Consider the following 22504-nt stretch of genomic DNA (forward strand, 5'->3'; position numbering starts at 1 on the left):
ATGGAGCTATGTCTACACTTACGGCAGTGTGTAGAGTACAGGCACTACATGAGTAGCTAGCTACATGCTGCAGTAAAAGGCTCCAGCAGTTGGGAAGGCAACGGGGAAAGGTTTTGGCCGGGTGGAGGCAGCAGGAAACTAAACTGCTAAATATAGCAGTGTAGATGTGGGAGGCAATGCCTGGCCTGGAGCTTCTGGTGCGTAGCACTCTGCTCGACTCACCTAAGCTGTGCCTCACCAGTTACACTGCTATTTATACCTGTGTTAGCTGGGCGTGCAATGGCTGTGCTCTATGTGCTGCTGTAAATGTAGGCATACCCTATGTCAGAATCATTCGCTTTTGGGGGAGGGCTCCCTCTGAGTGTCCCTTTTTCCCCAGCCCCTTGTTCCCTCTCTCTACCCCAAAAGGGAGTAACACGGCTGCTACTACAACCTGCTGGGCTGCAGTAGCATCCGTGGCCCTTGAATAGGAAAGAAACAGAGGCTGGGTTCTGTGAAGGGCTCTGGGAGCTACTCTGTCATACAAATGAGACCTCCAGCCCCTTCTGGGCCTCTGTAAGGCATGGCCATGGAGTTATTTAGCAGCTGTGCATGTTCCTTCCGTTCTGGCCTGCCCGTGTTCATGCTCAATTTACCTGGCATAAAGAACCTCCTCTGCAGAGAAGGTAGCCAAAGCAGTCCTCAAAATTTGTGCTTACGTTTCTTGTTTGTTTATTCCTTAAGAGTATATCACAAGAGGATGGTCCTCTGTGTCAATGAAAAGCTGGTATATTTCAAAGATAAATATTGGAACAACACCCCTTGAGGTCAGCGGACATTGACCCCTGTCGTGACAGAGGTATTAACCTTTGCTTTTATCCTGAGCCATGTCAGGTGACTGGAGCCAGGAAAGTGTCATCTCTCACCAGCACCCCTTTATTACAGATATAAAGTAGATTTAAGCTGGTGAGAGGTAAACTATCACCTATGGAGACTGTATCATATACACAGAATGGATGCAGCAGGAGATGTGAGTGGCAGAGGGGAAAACTTCTCCACACAATCTCACTAATGATGCTTCCCCCAAAGAGAGACAGCTCTTCTGTTAGAATTTGCATTTTTCATTATGAATAACATTTGCTCTTGAGAATGGTGGCTATTTGTGCTGTGCACATGAGAACCTTCTACTGGACGGGTGGGTTAAATGTCAAGAATGGACCCCCAGCAGAAACCTTGGATGGCTCATCATTATTTTTACCACCTACAGTAGCTAGACCAAATAGAAGATTGATTCATATTCCTTGTGTGTGTGTGTGTTAGATTTCCCTGTCTGAAGATTTGAACACGTTCTTTGCTCTTATTTAACCATATTTGTGACTAATCAAAATATTAACCGCTTAAAGATTTTCTTCTCAGTGTTTAATTTTATGCTTAATATGATTAAGCAACATTTGGTGTTCAAAGTATAGTACTTTCTCCATCTCTTATGAGATTTTTATGTCACTTTTATATGATTTTAAAGGGAACTGTGTTAGTAGATTTTATCTAGGAAAAGAGAGAGACTTCCTTTAACTTCATACAGTAGCCATCTTTCTGATACCATATCATTTAATCGTGGTTTTTTTAACTTGGCTCAGCTTCTGACTATTTTCAGTTGGAGTCCTGAAATACAGAAACAGAATAATGCATTAGCTATCAATCAAATGAATTGAGTCTCTACGTTTAAACTAATGCAAACTGATTTTAACCCACAGAAGCAAGGTAACATAGAGTTAACAGTTGAATTTCTATCTTAACTCATACTATTGTATTGCAGCAGCATGTATGGTACATAGAGTAAAATCATCCATTTAGTGCTTCCTTTCAATATATGCTCTGAAACAAGAACATGGAGGTTGAAGTCCAATTTTCCCCTATAACTGCCATTTTCTTTCTTTCTTGGTTGTGTGTCCAAGGCTTGTATTTTATTTGCTAAGCTAACCAACCCAGGTAACTTGTGAGGGTTTTTTGGTAACATATATCAGCATCATTTCAAGTCTGACATTTTTCTGAACATTGTGGGTTTTTCTCTCCCCTTGGTTTTTCAAAGAAAAATATTTTCAGTTTTGGGGTTTTATTTTTTTTTTCTGCTTTCTCTTCTCTTTTCTTCCCTCTTCTTTTCTGATGGAAAAAAGGTGGGAAAGGTGAAAATAAGGGAAGGGGGAGGAAAAACAGAACAAAAATTGAACCATTCTAGGGTTTTTAGTTTCCTTTATTTCCAACAAAACTCACTCTTTCCACCCCATACACCTGCCTGAAGCACCTTTGTTTGTTTCTTCCATTCAATGCACAGTGTATATAGCACAAACATGGGGGTTTTCTACCATACATGTTTTCGGCCATGTCTTTGGCTGGTGGTAGTTGGCACAGCTCCAATGAAGTCAATAGAGTTATCCTGACACCAAGTGAAGCTATAGGCTATTTTCCATAGACTATGTGCAGTATGGGCCTTATCCAAAGCCCACTGAAAGACTTTGATGGGCTTGGAATCAGGGCCCATATGAGATCATTGTAAGTGAAAAAGCAACATCTTATTTTTTTCTCTACCTGGTTTTCTGATGATAAAGGAAGGCTAAGTGACTTGCAAGTAAATGAAATCCTGCTTCCCATGAAGTCCAGGGAATTTCTGAAGATGACTTAAATGAGACCAGGAATAGGATTTTTATTGGTAATGTGTCTGGACTAGGACTGATATTCAGAATTCTCTTCTAAACCTTCCACACAGCTGCATAATCTTATGCCAACTTAATTAACGACGTATATGTGTCTGTCTGATATCAGTCCTGGAGAGGAAAGGGAAAGCTGATACAGGATTCAAATGGTAAAAAATTAAAGCATAAAAATACAGTTAATGCTAGTCAACATGGTCTTATGGAAAATAGGTCTTGTCAGACAAACCTGACTTAATTCTTTGATGCAACTACAAGTTTGGGTGATAAAATGAACTGAGTAGATGGAATATACTTAGACTTTTTGGTAGGCATTTGATTTCATACCACATGACAGTCCAGCATCATGACATTCTGCATTATAGAAAATATCATAAAGCATATGTTAAATCAATTAAGAACTGGCTAAGTGACAGATCTCCAAAAATAGTTATCAGTGGGGAATCATCACTGAGTGGAGGCGTTTCCAGTACTAGGCCCAACACTATATAACGTTTTCATCAATGATCTGGAATTGAATGTGAAATTACTACTGATAAAATTTGCAGATGGCACAAAAATTGGAGGAGTGGTAAACAGTGATGAGGACAGGGCAGCTGTACAGAGTGTTCTGGATGGCTTGGTAACCTGGGCCCAATCAAAAAATGTTTTAATATTGTCAAATGCAAAGTTATATGTCTAGGAACAAGGAATGCAGGCCATACCTACAGAATGGGTGACTGTATCCTGGAAAGCAGTGACTCGGAAAAGGATGTAGGGGTCATGGAGGACAAACAACTGAACATAAGTTTCCAGTAGGATGCTGTGGCAAAAAAGGGCTGATGTGATCCTTGGATGTATAAACAGGGAAATAGTGAGTAGGAGTAGGGAGGTGATTTTACCTCATATATAGCATTGCAATACTTTGTATAATTCTCGTGTCCACATTTTTAAAGGGTGTTGAAAAATTGGTGAGGGTGAAGAAAAATTTTTGTGGCTTTTTTTGAGAGCTGGAGAAAATAGGGTTCTAGGGTTAGAGACTTAAAGAGTTTGATCTATTTATCTTATCAAGAAGAAGATTGAGAGGTGACTTAGTTATAGTGAAGAATTACCTTCATGTGGAGAAAATACTGGGAAATAAAGGGATCTTTAATCTTGCAGAGAAACATATAACAAGAACCAATGGCTGGATGCTGAAGCCAGACAAGTTCAAATTAGAAATTAGCACACATTTTAAAAAGTGATGGTAATTAATCACTGGAACAAACTGTCTAGAGAGATAGTGGAGTCTCCACCTTTTTGATGTCTTCAAATGAAGACTGGATGCATTTCTAGAAGATATGCTTGAGTCAAACACAGTTATTGGACTCAATACTGGGGTAACTGGGTGAAATTTAATAGCCCATAATACACAGGAGGTCAGACGAGATGATCTAATAGTGCATTCTGGCCTAAAAGTCTATGAATGTATATATATATCATTATTCACTGTATTTACTGTATTCCCCATATTTAGGAAGCTTTAGAATCCTCAAGAGTGAAAAAAAAAGTTTCTATAAATATATATATATACACACATTTATCATGTGGTTTTATACTTTCTTAACTAATATGTAACATTGAAATAAGACATGATAAATAAACTGAGAACACAGAATTGTGAGTCCTGTCCCTATAGTAAGACTTTCTGTCCCAAACAAGAACAAACAGTGATTTATGGGAGTGAGGTTCTGGGAAGCCCAGAAGGAAGGAAATTTCCCAACCTCCAAATGATGGGCTAGAACCTCTGCAGGCATAAATCAGCATTGTCAGTGTTTGCTTTACCAAAGTATACAAATTATTACATTCCTGGTGTTCCCTGAAGCCAGTGAAGCACTGCTGATTCACACGAGCTGGGATGTGGTATATGTTCCTAGCTGTTAAAAAAAAAAATAATAATCAATAACTATGCAGTCATGAAGGCCCAGATTCACAGAAGTATTTAGGTGGCTAACTCCTATTGATTTCGATATGTGCCTATGTACCTTTATGAGTCTGGGCCAGAATTATATTTGCCTCTTCTTGAGCAGCCTGAGCCAAAACCTGCTGAAGCCAGTGGCAATTTCAATGGACTTTGGGTCAGGCCCTGTCTCTGCTATAAATGTTACGATTCAATTTGTTATTATTTACTAGCCATATTACAATTCAATTTCACCTCAATCCATAGTTTCAGAAACTTTGTGCAGTTTTCCTAATCATCTTTAAAATGAATAAATCACTGGGACTAAGTTATACAAATATAAATGATCGTTTTTCAATACAAGGTGGTTGTTTAACAATGTTGCAGTATGAAATCCCATTAAATAAATATAGGATAGATCTGTGATGCAGTGTCTTTATCATGGCTACCCCTGCTTTCCCTCCAGCCAAGAAGCCACATATTTTTAATATCAGGATGGATGCTATTCTAGAAAAGATTAAAATTAATTTATCATTTTGCATTTTCTCAAGTAATTGAAAATAACATGAATGCAATAATTGCGTACTGTTTCTAAAAGCAAAACTTTGCCCAGCTATTCTTGAGAGATTTATACCATCTTGAGCTACAGCCAAACGACATTTTGAAAATAAGCCTCTTCTGGTTTTGAATCCTACCCAAAACCAGAAGGTTTCAGATCAGAGGATTCAAACCTTGAACCCTTCCCCTAACCCCAAATTTCAAGAGTGGGAGCCATTTAGATGTGAAGTTCTGGTTTCAGGTTAGTTTCTAGTCACTGAAAGAAGGTCTCCTCTGCCTAAGCACATGTTCAAGAGAGCCCAACACAATGTTAACATGATGGAACTCCCTTCCCAGTAAGCATAAACATATCATGCATCTGCTGACAAAAAAAAACTACTCTCTCTACCTTTTCCTGATATCAAACTATTGTGCAGTCAATTAAGCCATTACGAAGGAAATTTCCTTCCAGACAAACGGTATAAAAAAATCTCTTTGACTTTCAATGCAAAGTCTTGCTCAAATCCAATGATTTAAACACTGAGGGCCACTTCACGGGAACTGGTGAATGGCTGCTCCATAGGGAGCTGATGTAAAACCCAGTGAAGTCAATCAGAAGCCTCTGATTGACTTCCGTGGGCTTTGAATCAGGCCTTACAGAAGGCTCACACAAGAAACCTCCCCTCCCTTGTGCAGATATACATTCTCGGTATGCTGGGGAGCACAGGGAGGGCTTACTCCTGCTTGTCAAAGTGAGTAAGGCCTAGATCCACAAAGGTATTTAGGCCCCTAACTTCCATGGGAGTAAGGAGCCTAAATGCCTTTGTGGATCTGGACCCAGGATGCCAGAAAAGGAGTAGGGAGGAGGCAGCATCATTGCCCTGTCCCCTCCCTTCCACCACAGCCCAAGAACAAGGCCCAAGCCCAAGAATCCACCTAGTGGATGGAGCAGATTGCTCAACCCCATCTGTCAGGGTCTGCACTGTGATAGATTGTTCCACAGACAGGCACCTTTTAATGCAATCTCTCTAGGGCTCCTCTTGGAGTCTGGAAGACCCACATTGCCCCTGATGGGGCTGTGGTGAAACTACCATGGACAAGCCTTGAGTATTTGCCTTTTAGCATGTCTCAGGAATTACCTTGTCTAATTTCCTCTCTCTCTCAAAATATTTTTACCGGAGCTAGAAGTGATGAATTGGATTTCTGTCTGAATCATAAATTCCTTGACAAGGATGAGTTGAAGAAGCTATGCTTAAAGAAACTGAGTTCTTTTGATGTCCTTTTCTGTACACAATTTCATTATACCACTGGATTCTCCTTGCACATCCACCATACTTCATGGCAGGCAGAATTGTACCTAGGATGTGGTGGTCTGGGTTTCCAATTCTTTTGCCCAGTGTAGTTCTCTCAGAGTTTATTCTCTCAGTTGTCTAACTTATCACATACCCAGTACTGATGGAAAGCCTCCTTATTTATAATTAATATTTCCTTGTGGTATCTGGTTTGGTCTCACGTCAGTTCCCAGTACATCTTACACCATTGCTTTTAGTCATAGGGTATAAGAACTAATTGTTTGCTGCCCAGACATAGACTTGCTTCTGTCACACTATTTGTGCTAACAGCATTTCTCAAACTTTTCCAAATGTAAAGTCTTTATATTTTCCCTCATCCTCAACAGATGCCGGCCCAAAAGATGAACTTTTCCATCCCTTTTATTTTCCATACAGAAAATATTAGCGGGAAAGATAGTCATTTAGTTTGCAGTCCTGACCTTTTCATGATTGATGCTCCCCAGTTCTTTTTAGAAATAGATCTACAACTTAAAATAGATATCCAAATAAAATAAACCCAACAAAAAATCACTGTAAATGTGACTGCACAAACGGCTACGTAGTTGTGATTGTGCAATATACTTTGCTATTCTTTAGTTGAGGTAATAGTTTATTTTTATGGAAGTAGCCAACTGCATGGTATAAACCAGCTGTTTGGACTGGAGTCAGCTGCACATTCATCACTGTATGTATCCAGAATGGTCCTGAGACTCATCTAGATAAATAATGCAAGAGCCATTCTCCACTGTATGTAGAAATGGCATACATGGTATACACCAACTCTCTGGAGTATGGTACAAGCTACAACATCCATTACTTCATGGATGTATAGGGTTTCAGAATTCAGCGAGGCAGCATTCCCCAGTCTCTGAAGAAATAGTATGTATGTATTACACAAACCATCTGTATAGGGGAATATTATATCAAACAGCAGCACCCTACATGGTCTAAAACATATTTCACCTCAGATCCTCTGAAGTAAATGTCAAGAGATTTAATACTAAATGCAGAGCGCTGAGAGATACAAGGACTAAAAAAATCCTTCCCTTTTGACTTCAAGATAAACCATTTGTTATTTGTGGAGAAGATTGTTTTTAGAAAAATCCACTTCATGTTTGAGAGCTCTTGGAAAGTTTATGTAAAGTTATTTGTTGTTGCTTTAAAATCTGCCTACTCCCGTTCTAATGCTCTTTTCTACCATATGCTTTGCTTCTGCCTCAGTGGTTTCTCTAGAAGCTTCTGCTCTCTTTAGAGCATGTTTTGGGACTTGAGAAAATTGATTCAGAAAGACTGGAAGGCACATTCTGCAAAATTCATCAGTATTAGGTTCAGTCCTCAAAATAGTAAGTACACCAAAGGAAGAGAGGCTGTGTTGGAAAATTATTCTTTTGTGTTCCTTACTCCTACTTAGAGGCTACTTTCAAGAGGCTCCAGATCTCTCACTGGTTTTCATTGGAACAAGCATATTTTAAATTGATAGGTGAAGAGTCATAGGGCAAGATGTGCAGCTGAAGTCAATGGAGCTAAGCCAATTTACACCGGTTAAGGATCTAACCCTATGACTGCGCATCCATCAATTTAAAATATACCAGTGTGCTACATTAAGCCATTGTTTTGAGGATTTGAAACTGAGTATGTAAATCAAATTAATTTTTTTTAATAAAAGAGATGTTTCCCATCAAGTCTATCTCATCTTAAGCTAGAGTTAAGCCTGAAAGTATCAGAAGCCTGAGAGTTAAAAACCTTAAAAGAACGCTGTAGTTCTTTATTAAACAATAGGCATTACAAAGCCAGAAATTTCTTAGGTAAGGTTAAAGAGGCCTCTCCTTCTGAAAATATGGAATTGCCCATTCAAGGTCACTCAGACAACTGTAACCTCTGCCTGGGAGAGGGGGGAGACCAGCGAGAGGGGGGGAAGAGACAGAGAAAAAGCTGAACAACCTGAGACAGCCATATGCTTCCATAGTGACATAGGCAATATTGAAAAAGTCACTTTTATTCCAGAACAGTGTCCACATGGGGAGTTACACCAGCATAGCTATAGTGGTATAATTAGTCTACCATAGTGCTGTAGGCCAGTTTCCCTGTGTAGACAAGCCCCAAGTCCTAAAGATGACTTTCAGAAATAATGAAGTAGCAGTTGAGTGGGAACCTGGGCTGGAAGGACCAGATCAGAATATTTCTAAAATAAAACCAAGGTAAAATAAAACCAAAGGGGAAAGAATAGGGAGAGCTCAAATTCTTCAGGGTTTGAATATCTGATGAACAGTTCATTTGTAGCTCCGACTTCTTCATCTCCCTCCTGCAATTCAGGGATAAAAAGAGAGGCCTCTTTAGTGTTGTCAAAACTACATTAAAAACATGCAACCAAGGAGTGACAGTAGAAAGCTTTCATTTTCCAGGCTTTCAGATACTCAGATTCCCCAGTGAATGGGGGGACTCTTTTGTGAAGAAAGTCACATATGGCATGTCTCCATCTTAAATGCCCTGCTCTTTTACTATTGCATTCTTTCCTTGGTCCCCCAAGTCAGAAAGCAACTGATGGTCAATACTCAGGTAAAGATAATATGGTCAAGGGAGCACCCAAATAAAGCTTCTTGTCCTCCAGATATATCCTGCATCTGTAGCTCAATGAAATTAATCATTTTCTGTGTATTAACTTCACCCCCCCAGCCCTTTTGGTTTTTTTTATATTTTTTGCCTCCCAATGTGCTCAGTGGGTGATGGTTCCTGTTTATCATTTGTTTAGGCCTAGTCTTTCATCCATTCACACAAGGGGTGACACCACATCCATTTCAAGTGACAGTTAGCAAATAGCCTAGTCTTGCCTGATTAAGTGTATACGGAGTTTTCTTCCCCCATTCTTCTTGTTCTCTTTCTGAAAACTGTGTGTGTGTGAGAGAGAGAGCAAGATATGCCATGAATGGATGGTGAGTGGTTGACTTTGAGTCAACTCTATGAAAAGATTGTGTGTTGGGGGTGGGAAACAAAAAAAAAAAAGTTTTGTGTTTCTATAGAATGTTGGAGAGTTGGCTGGAAAGTAGCAGTCAGCAGCACTGGGGATATACTTTAGTCAAATGGGGTCATAAATGAATATTAGTACTGAATGGAAATTTTAATCTCACTGCTGGCACAAATAATGCAATGGTACTTTTTGCTTGAAACAGTTTGGAAGCTTCTTATAGTCACCTTGTCTAATAGTGTGTCAGTAAGAAACACAGTTGGAGTTGGCAATGTGCAAAACCCACAAGTCAGAAGAATTTTGACTCAATTTAGAATTATCCAGTCACTCAGGTATGCAGAAGAATACAAAGACAGAAGGATGACTTGCTGTGTGTGTGCTATAATCTAGCAAAAATCACCAAAGCAATCATTTTCATATTTAATTAAACAGCAAGAGAGAATGCTAGTGATTCTTATCTTTATAGATTGAACCAATGTGTGTTCTAAATTCCGGTTGGCAAACTTAACTTGGTACTCTCTGATAAAAATAACACTTCAGAATGACAGTGAAGGGTTGACTGTCAAAAGTAGGGGAACATTACAATACAGTGCTTTTCAAAAAAAGGATGCAGAAAGAAACTTGTAGAGATAAATGACAAGTGACAAGTGTAATCTAAGACAGACTGTTACTTTTTTAATATAGCCAAAAGGCTTATTAAGCAGTACTTCAGGATGAAAATACCTAAAAAATATACTAAGGTACTAAAGGAGAAAGGGGGGGGGGGGGGTAATGTGCATATTATAAATACAGTATATATATTCCATAGAAAAATTGTCATTAGGAGATGTTAAGGTTGCAAAGTAAATCCTCACAAGACTGGAAATACCAGATTTAAGACTGACCATGCTACCCTAACAATGTTCCCTTTTATGTGTACACACAAGCATTATTTACATGATTTCAGTATTTGTCTATGGGACCCTGGCCACATCCAGTGTGAAGGAGACTGCTGTTGTACACTTATTTTTATCAGTCTTTAATGGGTGGTTCCATGCCTCACACTGCAAACTAACTAACTTCTGCATTAGGCCCTGATTTGGCAAAGCACTTTGATCTTGTGCTTCATGTTAAGCATCTGCTGTAGAGCTTTGTTGAATCAGGACCTGAAGGAGGCAAACGTTCTTTGGATGCCTGACCTATTTACTGCTCAACTCTGCCACTTTCACGGCACACCGCACAGTCCAGCTTCGGTAGAGTGAAATTCTAATAGAGTGAAATAGAGTGAAAAGATATATTAAATCCACATGCACTTTGTCTGCTAATAAGAAGTTTAATCACTGTCTGATAACTTTGAACATATTTGGTATTTGGTAAAACATGTGCAAGTTGTTTTGACTTCTAGATGCTGAGCAGCTCTAATATCAAGGAGAGTCACAAGCCACAGCCTCTTGGGAGTAAATAGGCCCAATGAAGTGTTTAAGTTTAACTTTGCAAAATTGACTCAGCTTTTGGGGATCCAACCTGAGTCGTCTTGAGTTCAGTAGGGGTCCATGCAGGTACCAGGCTGTGCCCCTATGGGTCTGATTGCAGGATCAAGGCCTAAGGTGCTTAGTTGGAGAGAAAAGTAATGAAGAAGTTTTAATTTCTTATGAAAAAAGAAACTATTACATTTTTTGAAAAAGTAGCAAAATCTTTTGTGTAAATGTTGGTCTTATCCAGAATGCTTCTAAAAAACCACTGAGTTCAGACCTCTACAGCTTCTCTAGCCCTTAAACCACACTTCCCCCACACACTGCAAGTTCCTTTTGCTTTACTGGTGACCAATAAGAGGAAATTCCTTTTAAATAGATCATATCAACCTCTATGCATTCTGGGTGTAGGAAATTTTATTTTCTCTTGTTCTCATAAAATTTATAACTTATTCTTCTTGCAGCATAAATCAGTTTCTATTCTATGGTTTTATGAGAGGTATTCCATCTTGTTATTCACTATGCTATATCTAGTCAGTCACGACCATATAAAATATTAATCACATGTGTTTGAAGGTACGTTGCTATAGCAATACATTTAGTGCCATGAAAAGTCAGGATATAACAGGGCACGGATATGAGAACAGAAAGAATTACACAGCTATAATGACACTATTAATGCATTACTCCATTGTTATGATATTATTTCCTAAATATTCTAATCCCCAAATGGCTAATTTTCAGGGTAAAATTCTTCAGTAGGGATTTCTTAAATGGCTCCAACACAAAATATACTTGCAGCAGGAAAAAGGCATTAAGCAATTTGTTGAAGAAAATATTTTTAAAAGAGAAACAAAGCCAATGCATAAAATATCTTCTGTTCCATACATACCACATTCTTCCTGTTCCATATTCATGCAGGTTTCACCCTCAGGGACCTAACATGACAGGGTTGAATGGAGAAGATTATCAAGAGCTCGCTTAAAAAGAAGTGCTGTGATCTTACCAAACAATGCTGTAGAGAAAGGAAGATACGACAGCCAGCAGGAGAATGAATTGGAAATGTAATACAAGGTGAAAATTAGAAAAATGACTGGAAAATTTTAGAAACAAAAGAGAAAAGACATTATTTCTGATACGGTTACAATTATTTGAGGGAGAATGGAGGTGTCCGTCTAAGTGTCATCTGAAGAGACTGTGCTATGGCACATGTGACTGAAAAGAAATATGGGATGAAGCATAGTAGTAAAGCTGAACTGGTTGTACATGGATGCATTTAACCTGTATTGAGTCATCGTGTGGCGTAGTGAACCCACTTTACATCGGTCTTTAACAAAAGGATACACCGGTGAAAAGAATAAAAGTCAAGTCTAGAAAATTGTACCACTTCAAATATATAAATATAGTTAAAGTGGTACAACCCCCCAATGGGAATGCTGTTCTAATGGTAAAATTGTGTGTTATGCTGGTATACTAATTCCCACATGGGAAGGGCAATAACTTTACTGGTATAAGGCGCCTTGATACTAGCATAACTGAATCTACAGTATGGGTCGTGCAGATAGATATATATCAGTAAAAAAATTTGCACCCTTACCTGCCATAGATATACCCGTACAACTTTCAAGTGTAAATCAGGTCTTACATGTGTCAGGTGGTGAAGCTTGTGCTTACAGAAGGCTGCAAAGAACGGCTAACTGAGACTTAAACTCCAGCAAGTATGCCCCTTAGACTTACGTAAAAAGGGTGGACTTTGTCTTGTCCATTAGCTGGCGGGGCTTGCATCTGCTTCCTTTGCCCCTTTGGCTTAGTTTATCTGATTGCTTCAGCTCTGGGAGATGGTCAGCCAAAGGGGGAGAAAGAAAGGGCATGGATATGTGCTGACTGTAAACTAGCCCACGTGTATATTAATTTCCCTCTCACACATGTGAACTATTTGTTTATAAAGGTAGCAATTAGGTAACTATAACTTCTTTCAAAATTGTTAACAGGACTGCTCTTTTTATTTGTTACAAAAATTTTTAAAAAATCATCTCATTAAGGAACCTGGCCTAATGTTGCAGGCTGTCTTAAAGTAACACTGACTAGCTTTACCTAAAGATAGACTTACACCCAAACCCGGGATCTAAATATCTATGAACTTTGCAAATGTCAGCAGCCAGCTCTGGGTATGAACTTTGCGGCTCAGTGCCATCTCTAGTTATAAATCACTCAGGAGTGAGGAGAGCTTTGAAAAAGAAAAATGAGTGCACCAGACAGATTTTTCTAAGTGTTCACAGCTGCAATTATTAGATCTGTTAAATGAAATAGACAAGTCATATTAATCCATTTGTTTTTTCACCTAATTTATTCAAATGAGCACCTGGTAGAACACTAAGAATTTGAGAAGGCAGGCTTTTGCCCAGGCTCTTAATTTAAGAGCTCTGCTTGTATTTATGGCTTTCTTGCATGTTCTTGTAATAACCACTTGCAGTCATACAACCTTGTGCTGTCTCCTTATCAGATCTAAAGCTAAGTAGAGTGCAAAATCACCAGATACCACCATTTTTCTGTGTATTGCCTGCTTTTGTGAGCACGTGACCCCCGTGACTGAGTACTTCCATTAGTCAAGACACTGCCTAATATTTCTACTAATGGAAAAATGTCTTGGGATCTCTAATAAGTAAAAGTGGTCAGGATTTCAGTTTTTCATTAGCTGCAGAAGACAACCCCTCACTAGTACAAGTTGGGATATTTGTTTTGTAATGACTCAGAGGAGATGCCACCAATGTTGGAGATTTCCAGTCCAAGTAATGACAAATTTCATATCCGTGTGCGTGTGTGTAAGTATAGTGTTCACCATCAATGTTCAATACATATACAATAAAGGCACTTTCATACTATAGAGGGTAGGTGATCCTTAGCATTTTTAAACTTGGGTGATTAAAGGAGACACTGAAATACATTAGGCACTTGTAAATGAGTTGCCCCATTTTCTGCAGCCACTTGAAATTCCTCTTGAATTCAAATTCCTAGAAATGTAGAATGAAGGGATTATTATTTGCCTGTCTTTTAGGTGCTTAATTTTTCAAGTGTATATAAGAATATAGAATTTTTTATATTATGTTTGCATGTATGTGATAAATAGTATGTGATCATTAAGGCTATGTGTGTTACCTAGAGGATAAAAACTATTACTTTTAGGTTTTCTTTACAGAAGGTCATCTGGCTTCTTACTGATCGAGACACCATTCACTTTAAAAAAAAAAATGGTTCCATATATCTCCCTTGTAGTGGAGTATGGGAGAATGTCTTAGGGTTGTTAATGGTTTTGAACCGTGAAATTCAGGACTTGCTCTTTCTGTCCCACTTGTGTGCGGTGGCCGAAAGAGTTAGCTGGGCAGGGAGTAGCTTTAATCTTCTAAAGGACATATCAACCCTCCCCCCACAGCAAAAATGGGAACACTGGAGGAATTGTGACTCCCAAGGGGTGTCCTTGAAACACAATTCCTTCTTGAGAGTCCACCTGGGGTGATGCAGGTACATGTGAGCCTCAGATGCATAAACAGAGGAATCTCAGATAGAGGTAGAGAGGTTATTTGGCACTGATGCAACCACTGCTGGAATACTGTGTCCAGTTCTGATGCCCACAATTCAAGAAGGAGGTTGATAAATTGGTGAGGGCTCAGAGAAGAGCCATGAGAATGATGAAAGGGTTAAAAAACATGCTTTACTGTGATAAACTTAAAGAGCTCCAGCTCTAGCTTAACACAGAGAAGGGTAAGGGATGACTTGAGCACAGTCTATAAATATCTCCATGGGGAACAAATGTTCAATAATTGGCTCTTTAGTTTAGCAGAGAAAGGTATAACATGATCCAATGGCTGGAAGTTGAAGCTAGACAAATTCAGACTGTAAATAAGGTATACATTTTTAACTGTGACTGTAATTAACAATTGGAACAATTTACCAAGGGTTGTGGTGGATTCTTCTTCTTTGACAATTTTTAAATCAGGATTGGCTGTTTTTCTAAAAGATCTGCTCTAGGAATTATTTTGGAGAAGTTTTGTGGCCTGTGTTATACAGAAGGTCAGTCTAGATCAGGGGTGGGGAACCTCCGGCCCACGGGCCGGATCCGGCCCGCAAAAGAATTTGATCCGGCCCGCGGGCGGGCGGGAAGTGCGCGCCGCCGAAACCCTGCCGCCGTCTGCCCATTTTCGGCGGCGGCGGGAGCTCGGAGGCGGTTACTGGCCCACGGCACCCCGCGGACACTGTAAAACTGCGCCGCCGAAAAGGCGGAAACGGCGGCGGCATTTCGGCGGCCGGGGGGTGGAGTCGGCGGCGGCGCGGTTCCGTGGGGGGGCGGGGGCGGGCAGTTCCTGCCGCCGAAACCCTGCCGCCGTTTGCCCCTTTTCGGCGGCGATGGGGGGAATTCGGCGGCGGAATCGGCGACATGGCCCGCGAATGAAGGTAGGAATATCAAAATGGCCCTTGGCAGGGAAAAGGTTCCCCACCCCTGGTCTAGATGATCACAACGGTCCCTTCTGGCCTTGGAATTTAGGAATTTATGCCACTTTCTGCTCATGATGAGTTTAAAGGCCTAATTTAGCACTTTAAATGCCAGTAATGACAACTAGATGAATGAAAAATAAATATTAACTTAAATATTAAAATGATTATTTTCCTTATTTTAACTGTAATGATGAAGTTTGTTTGTCATGACAGCCAGCCGGCCTTGGTGGCCATGTAAATGCAGACTACACTATAATGCACATGCAGAAAAAGAGAGATTTAAGACTGCATGTTCCATCTTACCTTCAGAGTTTCCTAGGTTTTTTTTTTAGAAAGTGCTTAACATTTCCCTAAATACCTTCCCACTGAAATCAGTGGGAGAGTTAGTATTGTCTTCAGTGGGAGAAAATTAGGCCATTCCCACTCTAAGCCCACGTCTCCACTAGGAGCATTTTACTAGTGAATAGCATACTATACTGGCAAAGCTATGGAGACACAGCAATACAGCTAAAGAAAGCTGTGCTTTCTAACAGTGTCGTAAAACCACCCCCATAATCAAAATGAGCTATACTGGTAAAAGTGCAGCTTTGGCAGTTTAACAGACTTCTGCTGGCACAGCTATGTTGGTCAGAGATAACCGTTCTTCACCCTTCTGACTGACATAGCTATACTGGGAGAAGTCTATAGTGTAGATATAGCCTTGATGTTTAATTATTGAAGTATAACGTTCTCCTAACATAAATGTTTGTATGGAAGTATAAAGCATTTTGATTTGTCTAGAATAGAACCAACACTTCTCATGACATGTATTTCCAATTTCAAAAGTCTGATGAGACCATATGAATGTATTGTAGATTCATTCTTCAATCTATTCTTTTAAGAAAGGTTGGGGGCAGCAAGCCAGCTTTGCAGAAGTCCTTCAGATTTGTCCCATTGATTTAGTGTCTGAATGGGCAGGAAAAACCATTTATACCTGAATGAATGGGATCAAACAGCAAAGATCAGATAGGGTTGGTAATGTATTATACACATCCTTTCTCCTTAATTAAAGGCAAACATGAGCCTTCAAAGAAAAAGAAGCACCAGTTCAAATAGGCATTAAGTTTAATACCAAGCCTGCTTAATAGGAAGAGATCTTTTTTCTCAGTATTTCATTGCATAGCACATCAACAACAAAAAAGAAAAATAAGCTGAAGTTGTTAATGAAAAAAGAAAGCAAAACAAGGCTGCTTTTGTTTAAAGCATTTTTCCAGAGGAAGGGAATTTTTGAGGGGTAAAAGGAAAATCTTATTGGACTGAAGTTTAAAAAAACAAAAGGACTTCCTGGCTCTGAGAGTCTGCTTGGGAAGTGTGTGGATAGAACCTAAACAGACTGCTTAATTAGATTTATTCTATGGTAGATCAAATGAAATCAGGCAAGTATAGGTACCGAGGCCATTTGGAGCTGAGCAGTAGCACTTCCACACAGTACCGTCCCAGTAAACTGTGATGTCACTTTCCAGATGCATAAGAGCCAAAAGTCAACTACATGAAAGATTCATTAACATAATCAAATGAGTCTAATACTCATATAGCACTAGTGTAGGCTGACCTCCAGGCCAAAAGTTTTCATAGCTGTGAAGTGCCAAGTCTGTGGTAAGAAACTATGATACCACAAATATATGGCTTTCTCTAAGGGAAAACCCATCAGTTATCCTATAATAAATTAGGTATGTGCCAAATATTAGATTATTAGTAAACGGCTGAACTTAAGAAACGGAATTCTGCAGACAATAATTTCTGACAATATTTCCTGTGTTCTTAGTCCATAATACAGTAAGTGTGTGTGTGTGTGTATGTGTGTGTGTGCATGTATGAACAGAATGTGTGTGTGTGTATCATCCATCTAATTATCGCTGTATGTTTGTTTTATATGATTTGTGTGTGTGTGTATATATATATAGAGAGAGAGACACTGCTCCCTAGAGCTCTTTTAAAAATCCATCCCCAACTACTTTTCCAAACCTTTGCTTCAAAATGTTAAGGTGATGTAAGTGAAACCTACACTGACAGCGAAACTTGCATAGGAAACTATTCTTAAAGAAACTCCCCCCATATGTTTGAGGTCAGGTCTGTTGCACCTTTATTCAAAGACCACTTCTGTTAATCAATAACCTGAGTTTTACTGATCCCTTGAACGGGCCCAAACCAAGTTTTCTCTGTTGTATCTAATCTTTCTAAAATAATATGTATGCACAAACAGAAAACACAGGTGAACTACAAAACATCAAAAGAGGCATGCAGCCAAAACGTAAGTCTACAGAACTTTGTTTCTATTGGGCTACTCACACTGCCCCCTCAAAGGCTCCTTACTGCAGCAAACCTTTGGAACTAATCAAGATACTGTGGGTGAAATCCTGGTCTCACAGAAGGCAGTGGAAGTTTAGCCATTGACTTCAATGGAGCCAGGATTTCATCCTGTATGTTCATTCAAGAAGGAATGAATTCTTTAACAACACCCCCTCTTTCCGCCCTGCCCCAACCTGCATACCAGCAGGGGTGCTCAGAGCCTTGCATTCTTACTGTCTCTGATGGGAAGGTAATAATGCAGTTTATTTGTTTTTGTTCATAGTTAAAGCTGATTGTTAAGTGAGAAATGTACCAACCTGACTCATAATAAATGGCCTTTTAATGAACTGGTTTAGGATTTAAATTATCCAAGAACCTGGAAAATGCATTTTAAATTCGAAACCTTTTTAGGCAATTAAAAGCTGACATGCTTCCATTGAAAACAGGCCAGGGAAAATAGTGATTCTTCCTGTTGAGATTCACCACTCACAAAGGGAGATAATGAAATTTCAGACACCCTAGGTACAGTAACCTAGAGAGGGTGCTCAAGTTTCAGCATTAGGAATTAATTCAGGCTGCACTCAGCTAGAGTTGATCCTCCAAGCATGAGAAGGCTTTTGGTCATCGGACAAACAGGATTACTGTGTCTTGGGCCTGTGCCACCTGAAAGTATCAGGAAAATAGTTTTCCATATTCTTACAAGATTCATTCACTAAAAGACAGAGATGTTTAGCTTTTGTCCAGTTATTTAATTGTCTTTCCAAGCAAATCAAGTTGAATATCTGGAAGCTAGAAATAAACCTTTTTTTCAGAATTTGCTAAATATCCCCTGGGTAGCTGCATACATTTTAACAAGTGTTTCCAGAGTTGCAGTGCTTCATTGCAATGGAGAATTACCTCTATTTGTACAGCCCTTTCATTTGTATCTTGGATGAAATCTGCAGTAAACAGGCATCTCACACCCAATAACTGCATATTAATCAGCATTCAGTACATTTCCTCAATACACTTTGAAGAAATCCACAGTTAGTGAAGATAATCATAGACAACACCTAATCACAAACATATCATTAATACACTCAATTTGCTCCTTGGTTCCAATCTTGCACAATGTTTAAGTATGTTCTTAATTTTATGCATGTCTGTGGCTCCTTTGACTTCGGTGGGGCTACTCATGCCTAAAGTTGAACGTGCACTACTCATGATTATTTATTTGTATTGCAGAAACCCCTAGAAGACCCAGTCAGAGACCAGGACCCCTTTGTGCTAGTTGCTGTACAGCACAGGACAAATAGACGGACCCTGCCCCAAAGAGCTTATAGTCTAGGGATGTACTTCGTTGGATTGGGGCAGAGCAGTATTTGGAGGATATAATTCATTCAGTATGTTTGATGTATAGAACTATCATACATGCACCCAGAGCTTTTAAGTTAAGCACATTTTAATAAATAAAAATATATTTCTCAGTGAAATGTGTTTCCTTGTTTTTATTCTTTTTTGACATACCTTTAACATTCAAATCAATACTGCAAAACAACACTATAAGATTGTTATTCTAAAATTAATGACTTGGAGGGTCATTAATTACTGCTCTTCTACAAGGAGGAGGAAGCCTGCAGTACCCAGTGTGGCCCGCTAGCATGCACTGGTTACTCTGCACTAACTCCCTGTGTGGCCAATCTCACTGCACACTAAGGCTATGTCTCCGCTCTGAGCTACGAGTGTGATTCCTCTGCTCATGAACATAGACTTACGCTGGTGCAAGTATGAATTGCAGTGGAGTTGCAGTAGCGATGGTAGCAGCAGTCGAGGCAGGGGGAGCCAAACCTGCCTGAAACCAGTGGGGATGTACTTGGCATGGCTGAGCCAAGCCTCCGCTGCTGCCACCGTGTCTACACTGCTAGTTGTACTCCTGCTAGCTCGATGAGCACTAGCATGAGTATGTGTACATCAACAGGGAAATCACACCCTTCGCTCGTAGTGTAGACATAGCGGAAGAGTGCCTTAGGGTAAGTCTACACTAGAAACACAATAGTACCATAGTGTAGATACTTACTACAGTGATGGAAGGGGTTCTTCTGTCACTGTAGTAAATATACCTCTCTGAGAGTCAGCAGCTAGGTTGATGGAAGAATTCTTCCATCTATTCTGGGGCTTAGGTCAGCTTAACTACGTCTCTCAGGGGAGTGAATTTTTCACACCTCTAAGTGATGTAGCTGGGCCAACCTAAGTTTTAGGTGTAGACCAAGCCTTAGGCTATGTCTACACTAAGGAGGCTATACCAGCATAGCAATGTCGATATAGCCCTCGAGTGTAGGCACAGCCTACACTGACAGAAGGATTTTTTCTATTGGTGTAGGAAAACCACCTTTTCACTGCGCTTCCATTGATATACCTGTGTCTACACTGGGAGTTTTGCTGATATAACTGTCAGTCAGGGTTGTTGTTTTTTTCACACCCCTGACCAATATAGCTCTGACAATATAACTTTTCAGTGTAGACCAAACCATAGGACATAATAGTTTACTGTACTTAGAAGTGCATGAAACTAAACTGAGTGTCCACATGGGGAGTTAGTGTGGAATAGCTAGTGCATTTTAAATTCACACCTGAGCTTATGGTGCACTAACTTCTCTATGTAGACAAGTCCTTAGACTTAAAATATTGTATTTTTAAAAAATAAACATAACCTTGTTACTGCAAAGTAGACCTTCAAAGATGATTTCATGTCTGTAGAAGTCTGTACAAATCCTTTTCCCTGATAGTTCTTCTGTTCTGATTGGCTGTGGTTGCAAGAACGAGCCTAGCTGAATCAGCAAGTTCAGGAGTGAAGCTCTTGATACAGCTGAACAGTTTAAAAAAGAACAGAATCCATGACAAAGCAACAGCTACTTTAATGAGGTCAAATTCGCCGCTGTCAGATCGATCTATCTGGGTAAATTGAGCAGTCAGTAAAGACCTGCTCAATTGATCCAGAAGTCGATGCATTAAAACCACCCCCTCAAGTGGTGCAGTGCTACATTGATGGGAACACATTTCCCATCGGCGCAGCACAGTGAAGACGCCGCATAGAAGAGGAGTCATGAAGTTGAAGGGAATTATGCAAGTTACTCTGCGTAGCTTGCATAACTCCCATCAACTGCTGTTGAATTTCCAGGTAAATGTAGGCCTGGCCTGAGCATTAGGATCTTTGTGAAAGTGCCCAGCTGACTCTGAAGTAGATCTTGTTCTTCATTAAACCAGCCATTGCTGTGTCAGTAACCTCTTCTGAATCTATTCTCATGCATCATAAATGAATCCTTATGTGCAATGAACAAAGTTAGTGAAAAATGGGAAAAGTTATATTTAAAAAGTTTTATTGAAAAGTTAAACAACTCGATCTGTTGCCATGTGCTGCAGTATCATGCCCTCCCATCCAAAAATGGAGCTTTTCATGGTGAAGGGATAGGTTTTTCTAGTCCAGCAACATCTGTGTTGCATTGTGGAGGAAGATCTTCAGCAAATCTGCAGCTACATTGGAAAAAAAGAAAAGGATTTCCATGAAAATGGGGCTTCTGAGCTGGCTGGATAATTTTATGAAGATCTTATTTTTCAGCATGCCCCTTTCCCAAAAATAAGTGCATGTGATTTTCTGGAAAAGATTGTAGGGAGGAAGTCTGGTCTGTTTGTGGTGGTGGTGGTGATGTGAAGTTTGGCGAAGTGTGGAAAAGTTGACATCAATTCTGGAGCGGTGTTGTTTGTGGTGCATGATGGTTGTTCTAATGGTGAAGTGTGTCTCTCTCAGTGGTGGCAAAGAGGTTATGAACTTTACTTAACTTAACTTTTCATTTCCTTGCTTTTGTAGTTCTTCTATGTTAGGTATGTTATGTATAAAGCACCCTCACTCACATATAGTGTAGTATTTTTGTGTATTAATAACCTTAAAGGAGGATTTGACTGATGAGAGGATAGTGCCTGGTAGAACAGAACATAGAGGGAGTTCCATGCCTAGTGTCAGCACAGAAGAAGGCATGGATATGATTGTAGGAGTAGGGGTGAGCATCATATCTAGGCTGCCACCAATAGCAGAGCACAGCTGAAAGTGGGTGTTATAAGAAACAAGGGCTGAGATGTAGGCTCAGGGGAAAGTTTATGTAAAAGCCTTGATGGCCTTTGAAAAGGGTAAACCATTGGAAAGATCAACAGGGAGGGGCAAGGTGATGTAATCAGATTATATAAATACTTCTCAGTATTTTTAAAAGTAAAATAAACAGCCAAAAATAAACGACTGCCACCTGCTTTAAGGCATTATCTGCCAACTTCTAGCACAAGCATTAGAACCCTGTACATTAGAGTAGGGCCAGGGTTCTGCCTGCTCCAACACTAAATCTAGTGGAACTTAAACCTTCCTAGAAAAGGCCCTTCTTGGAGATGAAGTTCAGCCTCATTTATAGGTGGAAATTACCCATAATTCTCCCACCCAAAGGATTTAAATCTTCCCCTCCAATCATAAAAACCCACCAAATTACTTCAGATGTACAGCAAATAGGCCAGGTAACTCATCACTGTCTTTTAATGGAAGCCTTCAATCAATAAAACTACATTTGTTAATTTAACTTATCACAACCATTTTGGCAACAAAATGGCTACTCACTCACTAAACTGCATGACATTTTCCAAAAGGCCTCAGGTCAAAATTCACACTCCTCTAACATGGAGAGAAGGGTTTACCTCTTGTCGGTGCCTTCATGACAGGGAACTAGAAACTACAGGTAATGTGCCCAGGGTAAGTAGTAGCATCCTGTTACGTAAAGAAACTC

At 39.8% G+C, this 22504-nt stretch overlaps 1 long non-coding RNA gene across 3 annotated transcripts in view; it reads left to right on the top strand.

Moving 5' to 3' along the window:
* LOC137146273 (uncharacterized) overlaps positions 1–19166 on the top strand; it is a 109883-nt gene extending 90717 nt beyond the window's left edge. For all 3 annotated transcript variants that reach the window (XR_010917891.1, XR_010917890.1, XR_010917892.1), the window contains 2 exons: positions 11808–11960; positions 18930–19166. This is a non-coding gene — a long non-coding RNA (uncharacterized lncRNA). The remainder of the gene's footprint in view (positions 1–11807; positions 11961–18929) is intronic.
* The last annotated feature ends 3338 nt before the right edge of the window (positions 19167–22504 follow it).

The sequence above is a fragment of the Emydura macquarii genome, unplaced genomic scaffold (genome assembly GCF_026122565.2).
Source record: "Emydura macquarii macquarii isolate MOO-44397 ecotype Brisbane River unplaced genomic scaffold, CSIRO-AGI_Emac_v2 contig_431, whole genome shotgun sequence".
Taxonomy (NCBI): domain Eukaryota; kingdom Metazoa; phylum Chordata; order Testudines; family Chelidae; genus Emydura; species Emydura macquarii.